The sequence below is a fragment of the Canis lupus genome, chromosome 3 (assembly GCF_048164855.1).
Source record: "Canis lupus baileyi chromosome 3, mCanLup2.hap1, whole genome shotgun sequence".
Classification (NCBI taxonomy): Eukaryota; Metazoa; Chordata; class Mammalia; order Carnivora; family Canidae; genus Canis; species Canis lupus.
Window position 1 is genome coordinate 43695547 of NC_132840.1, and position 27662 is coordinate 43723208.

The window sequence follows — 27662 nt, forward strand, 5'->3', positions numbered from 1 at the left end:
GAGCCTTGAAAGCCACACTAAGGTGGCATTTCGACTATTTTCTGTATGCAACAGGGACTGACGAAGGCTTATGGCCAGGCAATTCTATGACCTGAATCCAGCTGCAAGACCGTTCATTGTCTGTATGGAGGGCTGGAGGCAGAGAGACTACATGAGAAACTGCCGGGTCACCCAGGTAGAAGAAAGAGAGCTCAGAGACAGAGAGATAGTGAACAAGCAGAGGTGCAAATACTGGCAGGGAGCACTACGAGCACTGGGCCAACTGCTGTCTGTGAGCTGGAGAGGAAGAAAAGGGGAGAAGTCAAGAGAAGTCTAAGACAGGGGTCGGCAACTTTGGCCCATGTACCAAATCTGGCCTGCCACCTGTTTTGTACAGCTAAGAAGCTGTACAAATTTTTATGTTTTTAAGTGGTTGGGGAAAAAATAATATTTTGTGATGAGTGAAAATTCAAATTTCAGGGTCCATAAATAAAATTTTATTGGAACACAGCCACTCTGGTTCCTATATTGTCTACATTTGCTTTAATTCTACAGGAGGATCATGTAGTTGTGACAGAGGCAGCCTGGCCCTCAAAGCTGAAAATATTTACTGTCTTTTCCTTCGTGGAAAAAGTTTTATGACTGCTGGTCTAAGAGGTTTTGAGGGTGGTGAACAGAGATGGCATTAAGAGGAACAGAGAAATTCTCCACGGGTTTGGTGGGATTAGAAAGAGAGATACCAATTCTGAAACAGTTAAGGGGGGGGGGGGTGTCAATAAGAAATCCAGGTAAGGGAGCCCAGCATGAAATGGAAAGACCATCCCCCCTTGGGGCCCGGGCATCTGCTACTCCCCCTGCCTGGTACACTCTTCCTCCAAATCACCACATGATCTGGCTCCGATTCATTATTCAGGCCTGACTCCAATGTCACTGCCCAGGAGGAAGTCCCTCTCCCAACCATTTCAGCATTCTCTCTTCTCATTACCTTATTTTCTTTATTGCAGTTATCACTGCCCAAAATTATCTTATTTAATGACAGGTTTCACATCTTAGAATGCTGACTCTTTAAGGAGCCTCTTGTTTCCTAGAGCATCCCCAATGCTTTGAATCATGCCTAACATGGCTCGATAACTGGAGCTCAGGTGAAAACAAGTTTTAGGAACAAATGAGACTTGCCATTTGCAGCAGCTTGGGGAAAAAGGAGAGAGGAGAAGAGAGCAAAGTCACAGAAAGGTACCATGTTTCAGAAGCCAGACAGCAGTGGGGCTGTGGAACATCTTTCAGGAAAAGAGTTTCTAATAGTATCAAATGTTTTATTTTTTTTTATTTTTATTTATTTATGATAGTCACACAGAGAGAGAGAGAGAGAGAGAGGCAGAGACATAGGCAGAGGGAGAAGCAGGCTCCATGCACCGGGAGCCCGACGTGGGATTCGATCCCGGGTCTCCAGGATCGCGCTCTGGGCCAAAGGCAGGCGCCAAACCGCTGCGCCACCCAGGGATCCCGCACCAAATGTTTTAGATATAAAGAGTAGAAAAAAGTTACCAAGTGTGATAGCAAGAAGCTCACCAGTGACCTCAAAGAAGAAGGCCCAACCAAGAGCATGGAGTGGTAGTCAGATTGCAAAGAATTAAAGAATGAGTGAATGGGAGGAAGGCATTAAGCAGAGAGCAGGCAGAGAAAGGAGAGGTGCTCCCAGGGCAGTAGCAAGGGCAGGGTGGTGGGATCCTTCTTTCTCTTTTTCATACAATTATTCAAGTCCCATCATGTTACTGCCCTGTTTTAAAGCCTTCAATTTCCCCTCCTATAAGGTCCAAGGTAAGGCCCTGCTTGATCAGGTTCCTGCCTGCCTCACTAGCCTGTATCTTTGTCCTCTCTGCTCCAGCTGCAATGTTGGTTCCACCCCAGGTCCTTTGCACATGCTGTTTCCTTTGGCCAGAAAAACTGCTTCCTCTTAGCTTAGCTAACTCTTTCGCGCTTCAGATTTTAATATTAAAAAAAAAAAAAAAGATGTACCACAGAGACTCCCTCTTCATACTGCCTTCAACCTCCAGAGCAAACTAAGACATCTCTCCTGGTAGTTACCATAATCATAACAAATAGTCGTAAAATTGCTGAATTGTTGTTTTTCCCACTAGCAAGGATCAGGTCTTGTCCTCATATAATACATGATTTACAGATAATTGTTAAATAAAGGAATAAGCATGAAAACATGAAAGCATTTTTATCTCAGCCAGTTTGTGTATCTCCCATAGCCTAAATGCACATCAAGTGGGCTTACAATTTACATTCCAGCCAGTTGGCTTTCTCTATCCTCCCCCTCCTCCTTCTAACCAACCTGGGCAAATTGTCATTCTAAACAAGTGAAAAGATGGGATTCTTCAAAGATAACATCATGTATCAAATGAGTTTTTCCAATTAGAAAACTAATATATGGTTATTAGCAGATCTGCCTATTTTTACAGAATGGCTTTAACTGAACACAACAAAAACAAACAAAAAAAACCAGCCAGAATATTAAATTTAGACATTGCGCATCTAACTTTTTTAATTCTGTTTTGTGAATCCGCTCTAAAATGGGTCTGCAGGTATACAATAAAAGATTCATTGCATCTGTTTATTATTTAATTATACAAATCACATCTGTGTGCCTCCCTGCATATGATCTTGTTAAATAACAAGATTTTTCACTGGGAAAATATACATTTGGCAGTTTGTTTTCTTCTTGATTTTTTTAACTTTGTCTTTTCTCTTACCATAAATAAAAGATTTTAAACTCTACTAATTGAAAAAAATTGCTGTGAATTACAGCCTTGCTACAGCTTGAGCAAATTAACTGTGTAAATAAGTCTGCAGATATAATTGCGCTTAATTGAATGAACTGTTGTCAGTTCTAATAGCTGTAAGCCCTTTAAATCACTATTAAAAACAAGAGTTGCATTAATTACAAATTGTTCTTACCTATTTCCACCTGATACATACATTCAAAGATAGCTGAGTTACCCAACGTACTTGAATATGATAAACCTAAAATTTTATTTTAAATACCTACAGGTCAGCTTACTCATCATTTGAACTGGACTTCCCTTCCACAAACACAAATTAGGGAGTTTTACAGTTTTATCCTTCTCAAATGGAAAGAAAAGGAAAAAATGCAGCTAACTTCTTTGCTATCAAAGAACATGGGATAAAAAGAGCACCTTTCCAACCACCTGACAACTGTTGTTCTTGAGACTATAAATGCATCATAAACATCACTGAGAAGGAACTAAAGGCATATTTAAAATATGAACAGGAGGAAGGGCCAACTTTCTGTACAATTTATATTTTGAGCGAAATTTGCTTTTGGAAAGCACACATATGGAAATAGAAACTGATAAAACAGCATTCAGGAGAAACTGAACACATATTTCAGAGTTCCTTTAAACTCTTATAATTGCTTAAATAACAAAACTCCCTAACACATCATCTGACTTAGAAGATTTTTAACTTCCACACAACTCTGAGGACACCATTTTACAAACGGGTATGCCTTGTTTCTGCCACTTCCTAAGTAAACTGAATTAGTGAAAGCAACACAGAACCTTTATACGGACTTTCCCAGAAAGTCTAATACATTCCTACCAAATTATATACCTTGCATGATCTTTAAAGTTAAATTAAAGGCATCTTTGTGTCTCATTTTTCCCTAAAAATACAGCAGAACCTAATGTATTATCACCTTTGGTGCTGTCTACATAATAAACTCCTCTAGATTTGAGAATACTTTAAGTGCCTAAACTTTTTTGATTCAACCATTTTTAATTGTAGCCTTTCTGATACAGAATGTATCAGTTACTGTTTTATATTTAGTGGATCACACTTTCCTACCATCTTAAAGCATTCTGAATACAATTTGAGCTCTTTGTTTTTAACCCAAAGTACATTCACCAATAAAAAATAAAATAATCAAGCCAACAAATTTTTAGCTTATACCATGTGCCTGGCACCATTCCAAAATCCCCAGGCATAGTCATTCAATCCTCAAAACAGTCTTATAGGTCAGTACCATCTTTAATTTTATTGATAAGGAAACACACTGAAGTTGCCCACATTATCCCAGCTAGGATCAAAACAAGTAGCCTGCCTCCTGTGTCTCCAAAAATACAGATTATGAAAAACAAGGCTAAAACATAGGTTTCCTACCTCAAGGTGTAAACAAGTTAACCTGATTTAGTCTTTCCCAGCTGGGTTCAAGTTAGTCTGGCCTTTTTTCACAGAGAGCCACAGCTCCTCCTCCTAGCCTGCAGAGGCAGTCTCCTCTCACTCCTAAGTAACCCTTTCCCAGAAGAGTTAAAGCAAACTCCTGTGAGCAAAGATTCATCACTGGCTTCTCATTCTGCAGAAAACCTCTTATTGAGCTTGTCCTGTTGCAATCCTGACAGTAGCTTCTTACTCCACCCCTATCCACCACTTGTACACCTCCCAACAGCCCAACCCTAAAGCTGCCCTTTTCTGCTAGAGACCAGACCTATCTATCTCGCCCTTTCCATTAGGCTCCACAACTCAAGCTCTTCTTAATGGCTTGGTCATCATTAGCAACGCCAATTACCATATTGTGTTGTGACAGGGACAACTCCAACTCGCTAGGATATTTACAACGGCATTTGCCCCTCCACTAAATGGCACCACCCAGACTATTTCACTTTTTTAAGTTATGGTTCTGCTTTTCATTCTGCTTCTCACTCACTTCCAAAATAAAAATTAACACTGCTTGTCTCAGAGAATATGCCTTCTTTGTATTCATCCTCTTAACAACAAATATCGTTTATGTTTGTTGTAGTTAACCTGCTCTTGACTTGAAAACCAGTTAGATTGACTGCTAATAATGCTAAAACAAATGCTTTATAAATTACAAGCAAATCAAAATACGTTTTCCTCCACTATAAGGAAAGCACATAGGGATTCCATGACATCTACAGTGGCTCTAAACATTTCCTGCTTCCTAGCAATCTTCTGGATAGTTGATAGGTGGTGAGTAAGTAAGATATTTTCTGTGATGGGGGGAGAGGAAAAGATAACGGTCAACTAAAGCTGACCCTTTCAGTGTTCCACAGTTGTTCCACTTGCTAATGATGTTAGTGCTTGAACTCAAGAACTATGAATGGTTCCCCATTCATTCAACACAGGCCACAGCCCCTGACCTCACACTGCTCAGACTTGTGGACAGAGTCTCGGTCTTCACAATCTGGCCCCATCCTGCATGTCCAGCTTCACCTCCTGCTGCTGCCTCCCAGTTTTCTACTCTAGTCAGAGTGGCTGCCCCCTAATTTGTCACCCACACTATGTACCTGCCCACCTTTGTGCCTCTGTTTTTATGCTCTCTCTGCTTCAGTTCCCTTCCCACCCCTAGACAAGAGAACTCCTACTCACTCAAGGCCCAATTTTAGTGAAACCTCTTCAAAAACAGCAGCGGGCAGGGCTTCCAACAAGGTTTAGCTTCCCTCGGGTCCCAGCAATCTTAGTTCCAACCTCTACTATAGCATCACCCACACGGTGTTACAGTTTACATACAGCAGGCTTATTTCCATATAAATTATCTTATCCATCTGCCAGAAATTGGTAGGTACTGAAGAGATGTTTGTTTCTACAGGTAATTAATCTGTTAACATTAAAAAATGGGGGACTTCTCAGTCCTCAGACTTTAAAGGAGTGCCATGAAGGTTCCTAGGAAACAATCTACATTCACAAAGTAGGACTGACTCTTCTGCATGTGTAAAATCTACAACTGAGAAACCCTGAATGAACAGTTCCAAAGTTCTTCCACCTGACTGTAAATTCTATAAGGACAAGGATTTTTGCATGTTTTGTTCTGCTTATTCACTCCCTGAGATTCATAGCAGGGACTCAACAAGTATTTAACTGAACGAATAAAGGAATGAACAAAGTGTTGAGTGAATATTACTGCTAAGTAAACTCAGTTACCACAGATTAAAAATATCCCAACAAAGATCAGCTCTGTCTTTTGGCTAGAGTAGACTTAAAGAAATTTTCATTTTTTTCTTCTAAAGCAGGTCTTGCCTCAGGACTGGGCAATTTATTCACAGAGCACCAAGGAAAAATGTGTGCCCAGTGCCAGCTGCTAAGAATCACAGATCATAAAACCTTAGAAGTAAACATATCATGGAAATGAACTTAAGTTTTATGCTTTCTTGTTGCCTCAAACGGCCAAAAAAAACTGGTGCACTTCAGAGGGAAGAATTCTCATAGGAAGTAGTTTCCTGCCCCTGAAACCCGCTCATTTCAACATGGCAGCTGTTTAAAAGCGCATGTTACCATAGGGTTTTTGAGACAGGAAGCAATAGTGGCACACCTAGCTGAGAACAGGGGAGAGCAAGAGGTAGAGAGGAAACAACATGCCGAATGAGAACATGGCTTGGAGGTTAGCCCACAAAGTATAAAAACAATGAACCAATTTCTCTAATGATATTTCTCCTATGATATACCTGTACATGGTAATTATCAAAAAAGAGAAAATGAAAGGCATAGAAACAAATAATACCTTCTCTGGTCACCAGCTGCTCCCCCTTTTCCCATCATTATCTCTTCTTCCAATTTTAAGGACTCATAGAAAAGAAATAGGTAAGAACTTGATTGTCTTTAAACAGGAAAGGGAGTAGACCATGGATGACTTTTCTACTTTCCTCGATTTTCTGATTTTTCTACTGTGAGTTTTCCCTCTTGTTATACTGAGAAAATAATTCTTATGTTTAAAGAAACTGTAGAGCTGAAAAGTTTATGTTCTAATAAGAAAACTACATAAGTCTTTTACCCCCAAAAAATAGTAACAAAGAACTCAATAATACCAAACCATCCAATCTTTTCACTCAATAACCTTGACCTCTTTGCTCCTCAACTACTGGTATATCTAACAGTTTATTTATTTAAAATATCATGTTTTCGGGACGCCTGGGTGGCTCAGCAGTTGAGCGTCTGCCTTTGGCCCAGAGCCTGATCCTGGAGTCCCGGGATGGAGTCCCACCGTCGGGCTCCTTGCATGGAGCCTGCTTCTCCCTCTGCCTGTGTCTCTGCTTCTGTCTCTCTTGTGAATAAATAAATAAAATCTTAGAAAATATCATTTTTATGATATTTTATATATATACTTTGTCACTGAGTTAATTAACCAATTCCTCAATTTTTCCTAATGTGGAAATGAACAAGAAAAATTTCCTTGTACAAATGTTCACATCTCAGATGATAAATTTTCTAAAAGTATATTATCTCATTAGAACAAATTAGGAAATACATAATAAAAATATATACAATATGTGTGTGTTTAGGGAGAGAAACACTTAAAGGAGTTAGAAAACACAGACCTTGATCTCTGCTAATAAACCTATTAACTCAGTTATACATTAGCATTTCTTCTATAGAAGTGAATATAAATCTACACATGTCCTCAGTACTTGCTTCAGCTGGGTTTCTGTCCAAATATATATATGACCTAAAGCTAGCTATTCAGAAGAAGCTGATTGATAACTTTAAAACAGTACTACAATTTGTGGTCTGCACTTGAAACCGCTAGTGTTTGTGAACTCAGAATGTAAACTGACAGACCTAACAATCTGACTTAAAAGCACTCAATTTAAGTTTCTTCATGCCATTTAATCCGAGTGTCCGTTCTTGCAAAAGCACCTCCACTCTCAAAACTCCTTATTTTTACTATCTCTTTAACAAATGCCTGAGTTAAAAAAAAATTTTGCAACCTAATTCACCTTATTACCTTAATCTGTAAAGGGTGGATACCAAATGACCAGAAAGATAATCACAAATATAGCATTAACCAAACTGATAGTAAGACTGCTTAAATTATAGCAAATTGAAATGTAGTTATCTTTTGTAAAATGTTTGAATTATTTTATCTATATATGTATAATTTATTTATCCTCCCTCTATCATCACTTCCCAATGGTTATAATTAGCATACTGTGGAATGGAAAATCAATGTGGAGTGTCACAATTCTCAGATTTAAAAATAAATCTTTGCAGCTATTTAGGAAAATTAAGATACAGTGAAAGTGCTTAGTAAATATGATATGTAGAATTAAGAAGAGGATGTAAAACAGAAGAAGAAGAGGATGTGATTGCTCCTATTCATCATGTCCACAATCGTTAGGTATGATTATTTACGCCTTTAAACTGGACCTATATATACATAGGACACAATTTCTCCATAATACACAGCATATTGTTCCCCAAGTGTCTGGTATCCTCATCGTCTCCATTAACCTTCACCACAAAGTACAAAAGAACACATTGATCCTTCAGCAAGAATGATTCCCTGGTCGTAGGAAACATCAGAGTCACCAAAAGCAAAAGCGAGAAACAGCACAAAATGGGGTTTTGGAAAGGGAGCTGAACAGATATTTAATCAATATAAAATGCTCGTCTTAAAAAAGGATTTTGCACTGTGTAAACGCCCATACGTTTGAATCCTTTTCTTAAAAATCTGCCAACAAAGAACTCCATGATCATATGGAATTGTTCCTGCATTCTACTCATCGCTTAACTATACGAGGTTCTCAACGCGTTCCTACCTGAAAGAAGCAATGACAATCTTAACACCACTGTGAACTCCTGCCACTGAGAGAAAAACCCTAGGACTCGTGTTAAAAAAAAAAAAAAAAAAAAAAAAAGTTAATAGCATGTATTCAACCGGGGGCAGAAGACAGCTCACAGCCACGTATGAAAAGAAGTGGCAGGGTCCTCTTCCGAACGGGCACACAGGAATTCACAGAGAACATACAATCGTTTTTAAAAGGCGAACACCTAAATAAATAAAAATAATAATAATAAAAGGCGAACACCTGCCAATCTGGTCTCCCTAAAGAAGTCCCTTGGTAAACAGACATCCAAGGAGGAGCCGGCATCCCTGGAACCTTGGGATGTGACCGGGGCGGGGGGGGGGGGGGGTACCAGCCCTGCTACAGAGATGTCTCCCTTGGATGCTTGGCGACCACGTTCAGAGGGGGTCTGAAGAGTAAGACAGAAGGGAAGGCCAGAGACCGGCCCCGTTTTCAGGCCCATTACAGCAGGGCTCGCACTTCCCCCCCGGGGCGGGGGGGGGCTCTCGCTCTCACCGTACCTCTTCCCTGGCCCTCTCGCCCCGGGTGCATCTCTCGCCCTTCTCACGGGCTGTCTAGGGCCAGGGGTCTCGAAAGAACCTAAAAGGGGAGGGGGGCGTTTCCTGAGTCCGCAAACGCGCCCCCCCCCCCCGTGTTAGCCCCAAATCCCAGAAACTTTCCCTCGCTGAGCTCGCAAAGGAGGAAAACGACGAAGCCCCTCAGCCCCGGTGTGGAGGCCAGAGAGAAAACCTCCTCCCCGCCCCCCCACCCCGTCCAACCACGGCAGTTCAGCCCGAGAGCGGGCGGTCAAGTTCTCGGGGCAAGAGCGAGGCCCGTCAGACCTCAAGCCCGCGCCTGCATCTCAGGGTGGTATAAACAGGATGTCAGCGCGCTCCAGGCTTGTTTATGAAAACTTGATGTGCGCTCCGGGGGGAGGGGGCGGCGAGCCCTGACCTTCCCTCCGCCCTCCCGGCGTGCGGCCCCCGCCCCCCAGCCTCCCAGCAGCCGGCCGGCTCCGCTCGGCTGGAAATCCCCCGCGTCCCCGCCCGCGCCCACACGCCCCCGCCCCCCGGGCCAGCGCCGCGCTCGCCGAGCGCCGGGGGTGCGCGGCTCGCCCCGCCGGGGAGCAGCGGCCGCGCCGCCCGCCCGCCCGCCCGCCGGCGCCGGACTCCGCGCCCCTCGCTCGGCCGGCGGCGGCCGCCTCCCCTCCGTGACACTCACCACTTCCGCGTGCGCCCGGGCCGGGCAGCGGGCGCTCCGGGTCGCCGCGCAGCTCCGGCCGCCCGCCCGCTCGCTCGGCAGCCAGCCCCGCGGGGCCCCGGCGTTGCGCGCGCCCGCGGCTGAGGAGGGGGCGCGGGACCGGCGACCGGGGCTGGGGCGCGGGCCCGCGCTGTCTGCGGCTGCTGGCTACTCCGCCGCCGCCGCGGCCTGCGCTCCGCGACGCTCCCGCCCCGCCCCTCCCCGCCCCGCCGCTGGCTCCGCCCCCCGGGCCGGGGCCGGCCCCGCCCTCGCGTGACGTCACGAGCGGCGGTCCAGGAAAGAGGGGGCGGCGGCGGCCGCGGTGGAGGCTGGAGCTCTGCAGCCGCGCGGCGCCCCGCGCCTCCGAGCTGCCCCCTCTCCGTCCGCAGGTGCCTTCGCTCCTTCACTCCCCCCCCCCTTTTTTTTTTTTTTAACCGTGTTTTCTGCAAACACCATTCTAGAAACGAGAGGTCGGCCCGGGCCGATAGTAAAACTGCCGTCAGGTTTGGGCTACAGGTCGACCCCTGCTAAGTGAGGCGAGCCCTCCGCCACAGGTTCCCGCGCCGGGATGCCCTCATCGCAGTCCTAACTCCTTGTCCCGAGAGACTAACAGGGGAGCTGGGCGGCCCTGGACTCCCCGGAACTTAAGATCAAAGAAGTCTTATCTGACATAGGCAAATGTCTTCACATCCAACGCATTCCGTATTTAAAGAGCTCTTTTAAATTTAAAAAGAAACTTAACGCTTGTGGATACCTAATGTATTCAGCGCTTTTCATTTTTTTTTTTAATAATCTCTCAAAGTAGCCATTATTTTATCTATGACAAAACGAATTGAGGCTTATGAATCTTAAAGTCACACTACAGCCAAGATTCAGATCCAGCCAAATCTTGACAATTTTACTTCCGAGATATCTCCAGTCCTTTTGCCTCTCCGTTCCAACCACGTGATCCAAGTTCCGCACATCTCTTTACCTGAAGGACGACAAGCACCTCTCCAGTTCAGGTTCTGCATCACTCCAGCTTCCAATTAATTTTCCACAGTGAGCTTTTAAAAGTTCAAATCTGTTGCATTCTTGAGCTTGAAACACTCCAGTGTCCTCCCCCTGAAAATCTGCCTAGGTGTGGTCAGGCTTCTGTAGCTCACCGTGGAAGGAGGCTGCCTCACATGCCCTGATTTGGCTAATCCAGCTGGAGGGTTTCTTGATAACTTGAGGGATAATTTACCTCCTCCAGAGCAAAAAGTGCTGATGTGGAACCTGGTGAGTGAGGAGAGCATTTGATTTTAGGGTTCTGGATTTTAGGTCTGGCTCCCACCGTTAGTCACTTGGGATACCCGAAATAATTTACAGTTTACTCATAAAAGTTGAGGAGCAGACTAAAAAATCTCCAGTGTGCCTTCTGGAAGGATATAGGAGAATTCACAGAGAAAACAGGAGAATCAAGCAGGGAAGGTCCTGGCCCAGTTGCCTCCATAAACACTTATGGAGTGTTTATGTTCACCGGCTACTTCACTTGCCACTCAGCTATTGGCATCATATTCTTCACCTGTTAAATTGGAATAATACTGGGCACCTGGGTAGCTCAGTTGTTGAGCCTCCGCCTGCAGCTCAGGTCTTGATCCCAGGGTCCTGGGATGAGTCTGCATTGGGCTCCCTACAGGGAGCCTGCTTCTTCTGCCTGGGTCTCTGCCTCTCTCCCTGTGTCTCTCATGAATAAATAAATAATTTTTTTAATTGGGATAATATCTTCCTCATTGGGATTATGCTGAAGGCGAACAAAGATCATGCAGGCCTGGGTGGCCCACGTGGTGGGCTTGGTAAATCACTTTTGTTGAGCTGGGTCTTAAAGTAACAGGTTGGACGTGAATGAATGGAGATGGAAACATGAAAGAGCCACGTTTTGGGGAAGGCAAAGAATAAAGATAAAGTCGGGACAGCAGCAGTGACCCCATCCTACTCAAGAATGAATCTGACTGCTATATAAATGGAATCAGAAGGGCCTTGGTTAAAAAAAAAAAAAAAAAAAAAAAAAAAGAAGGGCCTTGGTTGAGTGTATTTCCCTGTATGAGGCATTACACTAAATGCTGAAGATTCTGGGGGAGAGACCCAGTTCCTGACCTCTGATGCTCACATTGGACTAGAAAAACAGACAGGTGAGAGATCAGTGTGATTCATGCTCTGATAAAAGCTGATCCTAGAGGATAATTACCCAATCTAGCCTGAGGAAATTAGGAAGGAAAGAAGAAACTACAAAGGAACAGATAAATCACAGGAACCCAGGCAGGGATCATGGCATATTCAGACAGTAATACATATATGTTGTGTGGCTGGCAAATAAGATGGGAGTTATGCACACATCTTGTCTGAAAGATATAGTGTGTGTTCTCAAGGTCTTTAAGTGGGTTTGTATTTTACAAAAATCCCCCTAGGGCAGGGTTTCTCAATCTCAGCACTATTGCCATTTGGGGCCAGAAAATTCTTTGTTATGGGATGCTTCCTGCGTATTGCAAGATGCTTAGCAGCATCTCTATCCTTTAACCACTAGATGCCAGTAGCAATCCCCCTTGCTTTTCATGCACGCCCCCCAACCGTCCCCCCCACCCCCACCTCCTGGCCCAGTTATGACAACCAAAAATGTCCTCAGACATTGCCAGATGTCTTCTGAGGGACAAAAATCATCCCTTTTGAGAATCGCTAAGGTAAAGGTAAGGTGGAGGATGGATCTGTAGCATTATAGAGCTGCAGGCTACAAGTGATAACATCAATATTTAAAGCAGTGGACTAGGGAGAGATAAACATGAAAGTGTCAAAAGCCTTAGAAGAAACTGCCTGGTAACTGGTTTAGATGTGGGCGCTGAAGCAAAAGGAAGAGCCTCACGTGACCGAAATTTTCCAAATTAGTTGACAAATTGACTAAGAACAACCAACCACTAGCTAAATTGGATAAGGAATTCAATTTTATCTTTGAGAATAGAAAAAGTTTGGATAGTCATCCTATAAGGAACATACGAGAGAGAACAGTATGAAAGGAGGACTACATATATTTCCTTCTAATATGTAACATGTAACATGAAACCTGCAATCCTGCTACAAATATTCATCTAAATTGAACTAAACCAAATGCCATGAAGTAGAAACCTCTTATCAGGAAATTTTCAAAAAACAACCCCATCCAACCAGCAATCATTCACATGGGTTTCCCATGGAAATCTTCATCAAAAAAAAGTGTTTGCGGGAAGCCCAGGTGGCTCAGTGGTTTAGCACCGCCCAGGGTGTGATCCTGGAGACCCAGGATCGAGTTCCGCTTCGGGCTCCCTGCATGGAGCCTGCTTCTCCCTCTGCCTGTGTCTCTGCCTCTCTCTCTCTGTCTCTCATGAATAAATAAATATTTTTTTAAAAAACTGCTGACCAATCTATTTCTCTGGAAAAGATTAGATTACGATGGGAAAATAGACTCAAACAATAAGGTTTGCCTTAACAAGTTGTACTAAACTAAAATACCATTGTACAGATCATGAAATTTAATGGTTAAAACTTGGCAACAAGAGAAAAGAAAAAAAAATCCCTGTAATTTTGTAACCCTGATATAAATGTTTACCATATTATGTATTTTCTTCCAGTTATTTTTTTCACTATGCATATTTTTAATTTAAGTATAATCATGGTGTCCATGAAATTTTATAAATTGTTCCTTAAATTTGTTTAATTTATGAGCATCTTTCATGTTCTACAAAAGTCTTTATAACTAACAAATTTCTTCATGCAAATAACAATAATTAAATATATACTATTTAGGCAATTATCTTAGGAGAGATTCACAGAAATGGAATTATTGAGTTAAATAGACTGCATATTTTTAGATTTCTGGTTCACAGATTCATATTGGCAAGTCACTTTCCAGGAAGTTTCCAAAAGTTTACACTGCCCTGAAAAGTGTACAAAATGTCAGGTTCTGCAACAGTGAACATTATTTTTTTTAGATTTTTTAATTTTTTATTTATTTGAGAGAGTGAGCAAGAGAGAGAGCATGAGCAGGGGCAGAGGGAAAGGGAGAAACAGTCTCCCCTGCTCAGCAGGGCTCAATCCCAGGACTGCACGATTATGACCTGAGTCAAAGGCACACACAACCAACTGAGCTACCCAGGTGCCCCAAACATTATCATTTTTAAAATGATTACATCTTTAGGGCACCTGGCTGGCTCAGTTGGCAGAGCATGCAACTCTTGATCTTGGAGTTATGAGTTTGAACCCTACATTGGGTGGAGCCTACTTAAAATAAAATTTAAAAATTAATTAAAAAATAAAATTATTTACATTTAAATTTTTTTCAATGTATTTTTGCTTTAATTTTGAATTTCTATGATTATTAGAGAGATTAATAATTTTCCATGTGCTTTCTCACTAGTTTCTATTTTTCATTTTTCTTTTAATTTATCAATGGGTGTTCATGGAGTACATAGGGGGAATTCTGTTTTCATTCTTTCCTGCTACCTACTGGGGTCATAGTATCTTCCAGCAGTTTGTAATAACAATATCTTTAATAAAGATAGCAATATTTTTCTGTCATCCTTCTGATCTGTATTTTTCCAACATACTATTTGCTCAAAAAGATTATGCTCAGAAAAATTTTCCATTTTCTTACAGTCAAGTATGTTACCGTTGTGGGTTTTTTATTATTTTTTTTTGCATTGTGATTTCCTCTGTGAGTCTTTAAGAAGTCATCCTGTCTCCTTAAGTTACACAAATGAATATAACGAATATTTGTTGAGTACCAAATTTTGTGCAGGCATTATTCTGCACTGTGAATATAGCAGTGAAACAAGACAGAGAAGGTTCCTAACTGGAGAGGATAGCTGAAAATAAACAAATGAGTCAATAATTAGAATAATGACAGAGAGTGATATATGCTAGGGGGGAAAAAAGATTTAACAGACTGAATGACGGAGGATGACATAAATGTTTATTCTACATCATTCTAGGTTTCATACAACTCAATGCTTTAAATATCCAATATTTAAACCATCTGAATTTTCAGCGGATACTCCAAAGTGTCTGAAGTGCTATTTTTTAAAATCAAGACTGTCATTTATATTGAAAATATAGTATTCAATAAATGTTCTTTATTTAACAATCCCTTTCCCTCATCCTACCCTCGGAAGGAAGGAAGGAAGGAAGGAAGGAAGGAAGGAAGAAAGAAAGAAAGAAAGAAAGAAAGAAAGAAAGAAAGAAAGAAAGAAAGAAAGAAAGAAAGAAAGAAAAGAGAAAAAAGAAAAGAAAAGAAAAAGAAAATGTTAAATCTTTTACCTCTAAACTAAATTTAGACAGTAACGGGACAGTTACCTATGTGGTCTCTAATCCATTAAATTAGGGCAGCCTGAGTGGCTCAGCGGTTTAGTGCCCCCTTCAGTCCAGGGGGTGATCCTGGAGATCCAGGATCGAGTCCCACATTGGGTTTTCTGTGTGGAGCCTGCTTCTCCCTCTGCCTGTGTCTCTGCCTCTGTGTGTGTGTGTGTGTGTGTGTGTCTCATGAGTATATAAATAACTAAAAATAATAATAAATTAGTCTCCTTTACTTTCAGGTTATCTGATAATTGTGTACCTAACTTTATAAGAAACAGATCAATGACTTTCCAAAGTAGCAGTCTCTTTCTGTATGCCCACCGGCGTTGTATAAATCTTCAGTGGCTCCTTATCTTTATCACACTTGGTATTACCAGTCTCTTTGTAATTCTATCAAATCCAGTGGGTTTGAAATAATCATTTGTGTTGTCCCAATGAATAATGAATGGTGCTGAGAATTTTTCATGTGCTTCTTTGCCATGTGAATGAGTATCTTCTATTTTTGAAGTGTCTAGTCGTTCCTCCTTTTTTTAATCAGTTTTTTATCTTCTTATATCACTTTAAGAATGAATTATATATGATAATTATTGATATGATAATAATATTATTAATATTAATATATGATTTTATGAATAATAAATGTCTTTCATTATTGGTATGTATAATAGATAGTAATATGAACAGTGTGCCTTTTTGTTTTAATATATTGAGTGCATTTCAAACAAGTCTTAATTTTGATTATCCTGCTTATCAATTTTTAAAAGTTTTTGATGTATGCTATTTGTGTCATATTTAGGAAATCTCTGCCTAATCCAGGATAATAGATATGTTCACCCATTTTCTTCTAGAAAATTTGTATCTTTAGTTCTCACTTTAAGTTCTATGATTCACTTGACATTTAAAACTTTTTTGTATAATCTCTGAATTTTTAGTACATGGATAATCAATTGTTCCAATAAAATGTATTAAAAAGAAAAAAAGAATTAGTCACCTTCTAAGATGAGGAAATTATACTTACAGGAGAGAGATCCTTTCCTATTGCCTAATACCATGAAAGCAGTAGGCCATCGATAATACTGATGATGACAGACTGAAAGTAAGAAAAAAGAGTCTGATTACGTGTAATGGGGAAGCAAAAGGAATGTACATTATTTTTTGCCTGGAAGGAATCATGCATGACATATAGTAAAAGTTCAGTAGATATTTGCTAAAAGTATCATTCAGAGAAAGAAAAAAGATGAAAGCAATTGAATCACATATGTATGATTGTGAATGCCCACTTTAAAACTTTTTTGGACTAAAATTATTGAGGTAATACTGTCCAGAGCTTTGATGCTTCTATAATGCATTTTTTAAAAGATTTTATTTATTTATTCATGAGAGGGAGAGGCAGAGACACAGGCAGAGGGAGAAGCAGGCTCCATGCAGGAAGCCCAACATGGGACCCCGATCCCTGGGCCAAAGGCAGCGCTAAACTGCTGAGCCACCCAGGCTGCCCTTCTATCATGCATTTGATGACAGTATCAGTACTACCTTAAAATTATTGCTTGAGGGACATCTGCGTGTCCCAATGGTTGAGTGGCTCAGTGGTTGAGTGTCTGCCTTCCACTCAGAGTGTGATCCCAGAATCCTAGGATGGAGTCCCACATCAGGCTCCCTGCAGGGAGCCTGCTTCTCCCTCTGCCTATGTCTCTGCCTCTCTGTATGTCTCTCATGAATAAATAAATAAAATCTTTTTAAAAAATTATTTCTTGGGATATACCTTGATGTAATTTGGAGAACTTTCTCAGCTCACTCCTTCCTTACAGACTTCAACTCTCTTAAAATGTCAACTCTGCTCTTTACCCAGCTGTCCCATAGCTGAGTAGTAAAGGTGACTTTGGAGTAATACAGACCTAAGTTTGAATTTCAGCTCGGCTCTACCAGTTACTAGCTGTATACCCCAGGCAAGTTCCTAAATTAATCCTCAGTTTCCTCATATGTAAAATTGGAATAACAGGACCCAGCCCATTTATCCTAATAAATGATTATGAAGATTGACTAAGAAGGCATATACAAACTCACTGTTTTACCTACATTATGGTGCATGGACTGCACTTAATTACCAGTCACTAACTGGGGAGCATACATAAGTTTAGGTCCTTCAAGAAACAAGTAATACAGGATTAGATAAGCAAGAGATTTATTGGGGAAATGCCTATAGAGGGGGAGAAGGCAAGTGAAGGTGAGGGAAGCCTCCAGACCATGTTGTAGCTCCAATATCTATGGAAGAAAAGAGGGGGAATGGGAGGAAGGAATAGAAAGAGCACATTTCCAGGAAAACCTCAGTAAGCCACTGAGAAGTCTTCAAGCCAAAGTGGCCACCACTCACTGGAACTGGCCTGCCTTCGTATGCTTGCATGCTCAGTCATTGGCATGGGAAGTCCAGTCCCTGCACAAACCTAGTAATGCATGCAGACGGGAAATAGCTGAACTGCCATTAGCCATGCTCCCTTCAAGGAGGAGATTGGAGCCGTGCACTTTCATGGCGGCTGCATTCTACCCACTGCACTGCTCAGGTCCACTTCTATAGCAGGTTCAGGGAGCAGGACTTCCACAGGTTTGTGGACCTGTCTTTCTGCAGGGAAATTTAGAAAAGATGGTTAATGAGGCAGACTATGGCCAGGTCACCACCATTGGTCTCAGAGCCATAGCTGGTTCACATCCTCTCCTTCTGTCCATTCTTTATGGTTTTTTGTTTTCTCTTCCGTCCATTCTAAATTCCTCTCATGCTTAGCTATTACTTTGGCAGGTTCTGGTGGTTTACCTGTTGAAGTGACCCAAATCTTCATTCCCTAGGAGTCTGAGCCCTTTGCAGTCACACCCTTCTCAGGCCGGGATTGCTATACGCTTCCTGTCACAGTTCCAATGGGGTAACTGAGTGCCAGGAGAGGCCCCTGTGTTCTCCTGGATTCCACTCATGTTCCTCCCTAGCTGTGTTTGTAAAAGGTACTCCTCCTGCTGATGAGGATGGATTCTCCCTGCTATGATGATGACCCTTTTACCCCTGCTGGTCTCTGGAGACAAGGAATCCAAAGGGCCATGGCAACAGCTATAATTTAGAATGTGGACAAAGTTCCCCAGTGAGTCATTAGGAGTGATGGTAAATGGCACCACTCCTGCTCCAATTCCTTGGTTCCTAGGTGTGGACACACTGTCATACAAAGGTCTCTGATGTAAAGCCTATCTTACGGGAAGACAATTGGTCTCTCAGTTGCCTCTGATCTGTCATTTCAGATGTGCCTTTCCAAGGCCTCCCAGCACTCTATGAGGTCCACTGCTCTAGATGGTGGTGTCATATGTAATGTATGTGACCGGGGACCACGTGATCACAGGCCCTCTGTTTTTTAGATTTTATGTAGTACCTTCATTGTCTACATATTTGCCCTTTGGGATACTATGAATTGTTAACCCTCCGCTGTATCTCTGCTGACCAAGCCCCTGTGGCTGCTGCTTTGTCTCTACTGGTTATTATAGTACTGTGGCCTCATGGATTCTGGTAGTTCAGCACTTCCAATTGGCCTCTCTCTGTTCCTTAGGAGGAGCTCCAACATGTCCATGGCTATTAAGGAGTCCAGCCTCAGGTCCACTCTCCTACTTCAAGCCCAGACTGTCAGAAGTGACTCCTTGGTGATATATGGACAGCTTTCTCTGCAGTGCATTCTAAACGGTCTTGGTGAATTGTATGTCCTTTGAGCCTCTCATGAAACATAATCCTCTTGGGGCTTCTGGCCTTACATAGTATTTCCACTCTAGCATGCCCCTTCCCTCCACTTCTTAACCCCTCCTCTGCCTTCTGCCAGGGCATCTCCACTTCACTCAGCTTTGGCCATTACTTCTTCCAGGCTTCAAATAGCCATCCCATGTATTCTATGCTAAGTTTGCCTCATCCTCTCAGATCCTTGCCAGGGTGTTAAACATATGTCTTTAGAAAAAGAAAAAAGGGATTCCTGGGTGGCTCAGCAGTTATCGCCTGCCTTTGGCCCAGGGCGTGATCCTGGAGACCAGGAATCGAGTCCCACATCAGACTCCCTGCATGGAGCCTGCTTCTCCCTCTGCCTGTATCTCTACTTCTCTCTCTGTGTGTCTCTCATGAATAAATAAATAAAATCTTTTTTAAACATTAAAAAATAAAAATAAAAAAGAAGAAGAAAGCAAAGAAAAAGAAAAAAAGAAAAAAAAAGGCCCTTAGGTCTGAGATCCAGATAGTTATACTTTTTTGGGCAAGGTTACTTATCACTTATATAATTGATCGTGTTTCTCCTGTTGATTGTTAGGAAGCTCAGAATCAAATTTTAGTCTTATATGTTTGTTTTTTTTTCTTAAAGACTTATTTATTTATTTTAGAGAGAGAGCGAGAGAGCCTGCAGAGTAGAGAGGGTTGGGTAGAAGGGAAGGAGAGAATCTCAAGCAGACTCAGCGTGGAGCTAGACAGGGCTCATCTCACAACCCTGAGATCACAACCTGAGCTGAAACCAAGAGTCAGGCATTCAACCGACTGAGCCACCCATGGGCCATTTAACTGACTGAGCCACCCATGGGTCATACATGTTTTATACATAGGAATTATATACCTTACATACCATCTTCAAAACAGCTTCATCTTTCTTCTCACTTCACACTGACTCTTTCAATTGCATTTATTCAACCCACTATCCATCGATCACTGTGCTAAGTACATATATATTATCTCATTCAATCTTGGCCTCCCCTACTGGAGATCTCGGTCAAGAGACCAAATTTCTAGGAGCTTTAATTTCTTCCTCACCTGTAAGTGAGGAAAATCATAATGTCCACTTGATAGGGTTATCATAAGGATGAATAATCATAGTTAGTAACAATAGTTAGAAGACACTCAAGTTTTTTTACTAAAAAAGTCAGATATCTGATGTAAGATATCAATGTAGTAATTTCTGAAAAGATGAACATCCATTTATTATAAAAACACTCAATATACAGAGCAGAGTATTACTAATCTTATTTATTATGGCTTAATCTAACTGAAGGCTTTTGTGGTTCATGTAATTAACAGCACTATAACAGAATCAATAAAACTATTATAATGAATATTCATACAGAAGTGTTCATTTATGGGAGATATATATATACATAGGATAAATGAGAGGATAGCCCCATTGGAAGGCAGTGAACTCTAGGATTCTTTACTTCAAAATCTATTCAGTTTTACAGGAATATCAGATTGCTTTGGACTGACTTACTAGCCTTTTGTTTTTTTTGTTTTTTTTTTTTTTTTTTTTTTACTTACTAGCTTTAATAATGAGGCTTATTCTACACCAGGGACTTAGTATACTGCATTAATAATGAAAGCACTATTCTGACAGCCAAGCTTAGAGCCTGGAAAGGCCACTGTACCAGAAAGCATGGGACCTGAATGCTCAGTGAGCTCTGTGACAGGCCAAGAAAACATAAGGCAGTCTGTTTAACCTCTCTGAGCTTGTACTTCTCCTGGGTTAGAGCACATGATTTTTATGATGTCTGTCAGCATCAAAATTCTGTGCATCTTTATTTTTTAACCTCATAGTATCCATGTAAAAGTGATTGGCCAATAAATCATATTTGGGTTTTGGGTGGAAAGCCTAAATTACAAACTTAAAAGCAATAGGAAAATAAAGCTTAACAAGAACTAGATTTCATCTCTCCCCAAGTTCTAATTTTCTATTATTCTGGCAGGAGATTGGTATCTAGGACTCATAGATTCTCAGAGGTCTGTGGCACCCAATGATTTAACTCAATTGAACAATATTTTATTCAGTACCAGTATATGCCAAGTACTTACTAAATTTTGAAGTTTCTGAGAATATGATGCAAGAAACACACAATAAGTAACAATCAACCGAACAACTATGTGTATAGAATAGTATACTCAGCCCTTAGCAAGAGTGGTCCTCAGAGACTGCTTTTTAGAAGAAAAGGCAAAACATCCACCCTAAAAATAAATGATCAAGTGTCAAGTGGCTGACACAGAAGGGTAATGGCATAAGATTTCAGAGATAGGAAACATCACCGAAAATCCAGGTAAATTTAAAAAAAAAAAGGAAAAAGAAAATCCAGGTAACCTTCCTGAAGGGTAAAATGTGAATTGAACCTTGAATGTTACCAAAAAACAAAGAGATGGGAAAGTGATAAGCCTATTTAGATGGTATTTATATCCTTCCCAGAATTTTTAGGATTAGGTTTATTCTTATGTGTGAAATATATCTGTGTGTGTTGTCTTTACTCAATTTTACATACCATAACAGCAGAAACCACACAGAATATTTATATGATTCAGCACAACTGAATAGAGCTGGGTGCCTACTCTATGTGAAGTACTGTACGGGGTATATGTTGGTGGGGAGGGAAAGGTGAAGAAAGAAAGAGAAAGAAATCAGAGATATAACTCAGAGGTCAGCTGAGGCTCCTTTGGCTCGCAAAGATCTGGGTAAACTTGGTTTGAATCCCCAACCCTTAACACTGGCCTATGGAAGTATACAGCCCTTTCCAGAGCTGGATGATACTCAAAGGGACACTTCCACTTCCTCACATCTAATATGTTCTGCACAATGTTGAAATGAAACTCTGCCCCTTCCCGGTTTTCCCATCAAAGGCACTCACACAAAGCAACCTGACTTTGATGGTCATTGCTGGAGATGTAGGGAATGGCAGGGAGGAATCACAGTTCAGCTATGCTGCTAGCTGCTCTCTCTCTCTCTCTTTGCCCTCTGCCCTCCCTCCTCTCTTTCCCACACACTCTCCATCCCAGATTACCCCCCAAAATTGCACAGTACCCACAGCAACTGGACCTTCCTCTAACATCCATATCCTCAAGTCATGACATTTTGCCTCAGGCTCTGCAACCAATTCGGTTATACCCAATTTTCCAAACCTCGGTGCTTCTAGCCCCAAGTGGAATTTTGGCTCCAGCTCTTAAGAGACAATTATATTCTCTCCACCTTGTTACAAAGAGATAAGTACACTGGTTACTCTAAGAGAAACCAAAAGTGCTATGGGGGGACAGAGCAGGAGAGAAGGCAGGAGGGGGGTCATGATGGGTTCCTTGACCCTTTCCAACTGGTCTCTCCCACACACACACATTCATACAGTGTGTACTACAACCATCAGTCTTGGGAAATCTGTGTCTGCTGCCTTCTATTGCTATTTCTCATTCCATCTGTCCCTGTGTCATGTCTCTGCCCAGATATTTTGTGGCTCCAACACAGCATCATTTCTGTTTTCTCCCCCAAAATTCTCTTGAGTCATGAGCCTCCCTGACTGGTCTGGGAGCTGTATAATTTGCCTAGCTTCACAATACCTTCCCCAAAATTCCCCCCAGAATATCATATAGCAGGAATTTGTTTCAATTAAAATAAATTTACATACCTGTAAAAATGCATTAAGTATGTAACCAATTTGCTTGAGTTGGCTGGAGCTGTCTATTCATGTTACACCGAGGAGGAGCTGGAAAGAACTAACCTGTACTGACGTATTCCAGGGGCCCGCCATCTGCTGCAATTCTCACAATCATCTTTTCAGGTGAGATCAGGTGATCTGCCAAAGGTCACACCACTTCAAGAGCAGGCACTAGAATCTTAACACAGGAATATCTGGCGTCAAAGCTCCTGCTCTTTTCACTACACCACATTTCTAAAATAATAATGCTCCTTTAAGGACATTCAAATCCTCGTTATTAAAAAAAAGAGCAGGGGCACCCGGGTGGCTCAGTGGTTGAGCCTCTGCCTTTGGCTCAGGCCATGATCCCGGAATCCGGGATCGAGTCCCACATCAGGCTCCCTGCATGGAGCCTGCTTCTCCCTCTGCCTAGGTCTCTGCCTTTCTCTCTGTGTGTCTCCATGAATAAATAAATAAAATCTTAAAAAAAAAAAAAAAAAAAAAGAGCAGTTGTTTGTGTCTTTTTTTTAAAGATTTTTAAATTCATTTACTTGGGAGAAAGAGCCACAGAGGGAGAGGGAACTGAGCAGAGAGCCCGATGTGGGGCTCAATCCCAGGACCCTGGGATCATGACCTGAGGAGCAGATAGACACTTAACCAACTGAGCCATCTAGGCACCCTGAAGGGCAGTTATTTGATAGGATACAAACTAAAGACCACCCCAATGTTAGAGAGTCTTGAGTAGTAGAAAGAAAATTGACTCCATGACCTTGAACAAGTGGTTTTACCTTTCTGAGCTTCAGGTCACTCATTTGTACACACAATTTTACAGAGTTGATATCAACATTAAATTAAATTATATATGTACATATTTAATATATAGTTAATATATAAGTCTAACACTGGCAAGAAGGGTTAAATAGAATTCCTGCTTCCTTTTACAGAATGTAAAATGGGAGTTGACAGTTCTGACCTTCAGTTTAGTTGTACAGGTGTTTTTAATTGGGTTAACACATTACATTATTTGGGAGGGGCATTAACTGACTTATACATGAGCAGACTAATCATTAATTCAACATCACCCCAGAAACAACCACAGTCTTGGAGGTAAGTTGACCCTGCCATCAACATCATATGAAGCCCTGCTCCACAATAACCATGACTGTCTCCTAAACGAGATGTTTTCAGATTGTTGCCATCAGCCCATGTAGGAGGTAAGAGGGTTTAAAGTATGAACATTTTAAAAATGTGGGGAAGTTTCAGAGGCTGGTTTGGGGAGATGGATCCACTCTTCCTAATCCCTCAACTACACCAAGTCCTACTGGCTTTTGTTTCTAGGAGCACAGTCTTGGCTGAGAATCAGAACTAGGTCTTAGCTCTGCCTCTTCCTAGTTTTAAGACTTTGAGGTTTAAATCCCGGTTTTCTCATCTCTAAAATGCAGATAATGAGGTTTTCTGTCTTCTAAGGTTGTTGTGAAGATTAAGTTAAATAATGAATTCAAAGCACTGAGTACAGTATCTGGCACATTGTAAGCCCTAAAAAAGCTAGTTATTATTTTATTAGCATGGACCAGAGCCTTGAAGTCCTAAGATGCAGGGCAGTAGAAGAGGAAAGGAAATAGCCTCCCTGTGGCTGGAGGATCAAGTTCAGCATCACAGTAGAGCATACAAAGCCCATCAAAATCTGGCCCCAAACCTCTGCTTTACCCTTTGGTTACCTGCACACACCCTGCAAAAACCTTCTTAGCTCCCTGAGGCAAGTAAGAACCATCCTTTAGTTTCACAGAGCACTTCACATGTACTTTTGTACTTTTTCTTACTATACCTTATTCCCACTATTCATTTGCATTTCTATCTCCACTTTACCCAACCCCATCCCAGGCTGTGAATACAGACACTAGAGCCATATAGCATCTTTGTATTTGCAGCCACAGACATCGGTAAGTCTTGGATGGATGGATGGATGGATGGATGGATGGATGGATGGATGGATAAGGAATATGGGAACAACACAGTGATTTGGTCAAGAGATTAAGACCTGGTACCCAGGAGACAGGGTAAGATAGTCTTTGTTTGCTTCATAGATTTTCTTAAACCCAGGTTTGAGCACAGGTATAGAGGACATGACGTTTGCAGAGTCATTTGCCTAATGGAGCTGGTTGGGCAATCTGTGTGTGTCTTTTAGGAAAGCAGGACTGGCTGGTGGCTCCTGGCAGGGCCAATATCAAGCAGAACACTTTAGCAACCAGGAAGCCAAGGCAGGATGATGTCTCTAAGTTTTCCTGCTGTCTTCAAGGTTAAACAGTTAGGAGCAACACGTCCTTCCAGGTGTGGTCAGCTGCCAGCAGGGCAAATAGACTTGTGGGCAAGGACCATCATCCCTGTGATTATGTTCACTGTAAACAATGATGCAAGATCTAAAGAGGGAAAGTGGGTATGAAATGTGATTCCCACAGAGGATAGACCATCTGAGGATAACATTTCAAAATACCTAGAATATAAAATATTTTAGAACATAAGGCAATATAGAGAGAGGTTATATACCTTGATTTTTCAGGAATCATCCTTTTTTCATTTTATTTTTTTCTTGTTGTTAAAGGCAACTGAAAATGATATTTATTCATTGATCACTTATTATGTACTTCATACTTTATTTTTTAAAAAGTGATGTGCTGGAGTCAGCCTGGCACATGAGAACAGGCTGTATGCATGTCTCCATGACTCCATATTAGATGATTTCACATTGGCACCTTAAAATCAGTCACTGCAGTAGTTACGCTATGGAAATTGGCAAGCACTACCAATCAAGGTTTCCCACTTCCACATCCTCTGAGAGCTAGTTGTTAAACATTTACCAGCACACCACTGGCTTTACAATGAATGAACCCAATTAATTCTCCTAACACTCTCATTTTACAGAATGCAAAATTAAGTTTAGACAGGGTAAGTAACAAAATAACTTACCACAAACTTTTTGGTAGCAGAGGCAGGATTAAAATTCACACCATCTGCCTCCAAAGTTGATGCACTTAATTATGATGGAGAAAACAACTTCCTAATTCATTTTATAAGACCAGCATTATCCTGATAGCAAAGGCAGATAAAGACATCACAAGGAAAGAAAATTACAGGTCAATAAGCCTTATGGATGCAAAAATACTCAACAAAATACTTGGAAATCAAATCCAACAGCATATTAAAAGGATTATCTACCATGACCAGGCGGGATTTATCTCAGGAATACAAGAGTAGTTCAACATAAGAAAATCAATGTAATAAACTACATTACTAGAACGAAGGTAAAAACAAACAAACAAAAACAAGAACAAAACCAAAGACCTAGGATCATTTCCTAGCTTGTTGTTGCAAAAAAAAAAAAAAAAAAAAAAAAAAAGGCATTTGGCAACATCCAACAGTCTTTTGTGATAAAAACACTCAGAAAACTAGAAATAAAAGGGAATTTTTCTAACATGATAAAGGGCATTTATGAAAAACCCAGAGTAATAAAAGACTGAAAGCTTTCCCCCTAAGAAACGATAAAGCAGTAACAGAGAATGGACTCCAATTTTCAAAGAAAAAAATCCTGTGGATAAAATGTTATCAAACAGCATCACATGCTAAAAAGAAATTGCTCATCAAAGGAAGAGATTGATGCAGCAAACTTCATTGTTATCTTTTTTTTTTTTTTTTTTAATGGGTTTGGATATAGGGACTTAATATTCCACGGAGTTTAGTTGTTGAGCCTCCCAGGCTGCCCTTACAAGTACTTTATTTTTTTTTTTTTTTTTAAGATTTTATTTATTTATTCATGATAGTCACAGAGAGAGAGAGAGAGGCAGAGACACAGGCAGAGGGAGAAGCAGGCTCCATGCAGGGAGCCCGACGTGGGATTCGATCCGGAGTCTCCAGGATCGCGCCCTGGGCCAAAGGCAGGCGCCAAACCGCTGCGCCACCCAGGGATCCCAGATTAGTCTTTTCAGAAGAAAATGTTGGCATAACTGGATTTCCCCATGCAGAAGAATGGAGTTGGATCCCTACTTCATATCACATATAAAAAATAACTCAAAATGGAACCAAAGAACTCTTAGAAGAAAATATAGGGGTAAATCTTAGTGATCCTGGGTTTGGCAATGGATTCTTAGATATGACATCAAAAGTATGAGCAAGAAAAGAGAAAAAATAGTTAAATTGGACTTAAAATTAAAAACTTTTTAAAAACTGTGCATCAAAGGACATTATTATAAAAGTGAAAAGAGGCAGCCCAACTTGGCCTGGGCAGCAGCCACTACCACAGGGCCCAGCTGAGCATAGGGAGCATGTGGAGCTCTCTTCAGTCTGGTTCCTCTACAGCCTTCCCAGCTATCCAGTACTGGGCCCCAGCCATAACCCTTAGAAACCTGGACATCAAGTATCCACTGTGGCTCATCAATAAGAACACTGGCCATAGTACCCAGTGGTTCTGCTTCATGTTGCTATGGTCCCATCACATTCTAGGCCTTCCCATTGGCCAGCATATCTACTTGTTGATTCAAATCCACCAAAACCAGGCAGCCCAGGTGGCTCAGCAGTTTAGTGCTGCCTTCGGCCCAGGGTGTGATCCTGGAGACCCAGGATCAAGTCCCACGTCAGGCTCCCTGAATAGAGCCTGCTTCTCCCTCTGCCTGTGTCTCTGCCTCTCTCTCTCTCCGTGTCTCTCATGAATAAATAAATAAAATCTTAAAAAAATAATTAAAAAAAAAAAACCTGGTCATTTGTGCTGTATACTTATCTCCAGCCATGACAAGGGCTTAGTGGATTTGGTCATCAAGCATTTCTTCAAAGGCATCCATCCCAAGTTTCCCACTAGAGGGAAAATGTCCCAGGACCCAGAAAACGAGAAGATTAGAGACATCATTGAGTGAGTTCCAGGGCTCAAACTGGCTGCTAGTCTACCCAGGCAAAGGGAAGTTTGCCATCTGTCCAGACAAGAAATCCAACCCTGTCATCAAGATGGTGAAGTCTATTGGTGTGACCATGGGAGGAATGGGCATCAGTCAGATGCTGTAGGTGAACCATAACATTATGAAGGACCTG

General features: G+C 41.5%; 1 protein-coding gene across 6 annotated transcripts in view; it reads right to left on the minus strand.

Annotated features, from left to right (window-relative positions):
* The window catches only part of JAK1 (Janus kinase 1), a 156105-nt gene that overhangs the window by 114867 nt on the left and 13576 nt on the right, over positions 1-27662 (minus strand). For 2 of the 6 annotated variants that reach the window (XM_072820626.1, XM_072820625.1), the window contains exons 3-4: positions 22674-22788; positions 16180-16251 (exon numbers count right to left, since the gene is read on the minus strand). The gene's annotated coding sequence lies outside the window, so the exon portion shown is untranslated. Of the gene's footprint in view, positions 1-9103; positions 9178-9803; positions 9904-16179; positions 16252-22673; positions 22789-27662 lie in introns of those variants that run through there. The other 4 variants (XM_072820623.1, XM_072820621.1, XM_072820622.1 and 1 more) reach the window with 3 other exon arrangements.